General features: G+C 38.7%; 1 protein-coding gene across 2 annotated transcripts in view; it reads left to right on the top strand.

Annotated features, from left to right (window-relative positions):
• Positions 1-410: 410 nt before the first annotated feature.
• The window catches only part of LOC147032428 (corticotropin-releasing hormone receptor 2-like), a 162671-nt gene continuing 162104 nt past the window's right edge, over positions 411-977 (top strand). Inside the window, exon 1 of one of the 2 annotated variants that reach the window (XM_085870057.1) lies at positions 411-669. The gene's annotated coding sequence lies outside the window, so the exon portion shown is untranslated. Of the gene's footprint in view, positions 670-746; positions 963-977 lie in introns of those variants that run through there. The other variant, XM_085870056.1, reaches the window with a different exon arrangement.

Below are 977 nucleotides of genomic sequence, written 5' to 3'. Positions count from 1 at the left end.
AAAATTAACTTTGGGAAAAAATAATTGAATAAATAAATAAATAAATAAACAATCACTTCTGGTCAAGAATAAAAGAAATTAAAAGTTCTGGAAAGAGTTTCAAAATCACTCCCGGTAATGTTAAATACAAAATAAACACTTCCTGTCATGAAAAAAAATCACTTTTATATAGTATAAAATTAAATTAAAGGAAGTATAAAATTAACTTTGGGAAAAAAATAATTGAATAAATAAATAAACACTTCCGGTCATGATCTCCCGGCATGCATCATTCCTCATGAAAAAAACCGGAAACAAAAAAAAAAAACAGAAACAAAAGAAAAACGGAAGCAAAAGGGTCATAGCCAACGATACGGATTCACAATTGCCAGGGTATTGTGTTGTTTTTGTTGTTTCCTATTCTCTCATGTGCAAGCGTTAAGTAATATTCACAAGATAGAAATAAAACCCAATCATGTTTATACACCGCACAGCGTTTAACAACAACCGGAAGCAAAACGTCTTAGCTAACGACACGGATTCCAAATAGCCAGGGCTATTGTGTTGTTGTTGTTGTTGTTGTTTCCGATTCTCTCACATGCACGCGTTAAGTATGAAGCTCACTGGGTTCGCTATTATTTTCCATTCGACATTTGAAATATAGGGCTGGCAGGAAGACGTCGCCTCAAGGTATGCCCACTCACCTCTGAGTCGTCTTGTCTGGGTTTGAATCTAGGCCCAGCTACAAACTGTCATTCTGGTTTCTCGCAAGCAGGGCAAGGCATCAATGTGTATGTGTTTTTCATGAGGGACGTTAAACCGGGCATCCCATCTGTCAGCATTGGTTGGTGGACGTGAAAAATCCGAAATAGTGTCCTTCGGCAAGAGGAAGGGATGTAACGCCTCACGCTGGCCAAATTCTTGCTTTATCCAACAGGGGGATCTGCATCAGCATCACTGCCACAGCCTTGCCAGAACTGATGGTAATCCACATCGTG

The sequence above is a fragment of the Eptatretus burgeri genome, chromosome 2 (genome assembly GCF_056783735.1).
Source record: "Eptatretus burgeri isolate ZD-2024b chromosome 2, Ebu_testis_v1, whole genome shotgun sequence".
Classification (NCBI taxonomy): Eukaryota; Metazoa; Chordata; class Myxini; order Myxiniformes; family Myxinidae; genus Eptatretus; species Eptatretus burgeri.
The sequence above is the reverse complement of the archived record's forward strand: the minus strand, read 5'-3'. Positions and strand labels throughout refer to the sequence as shown.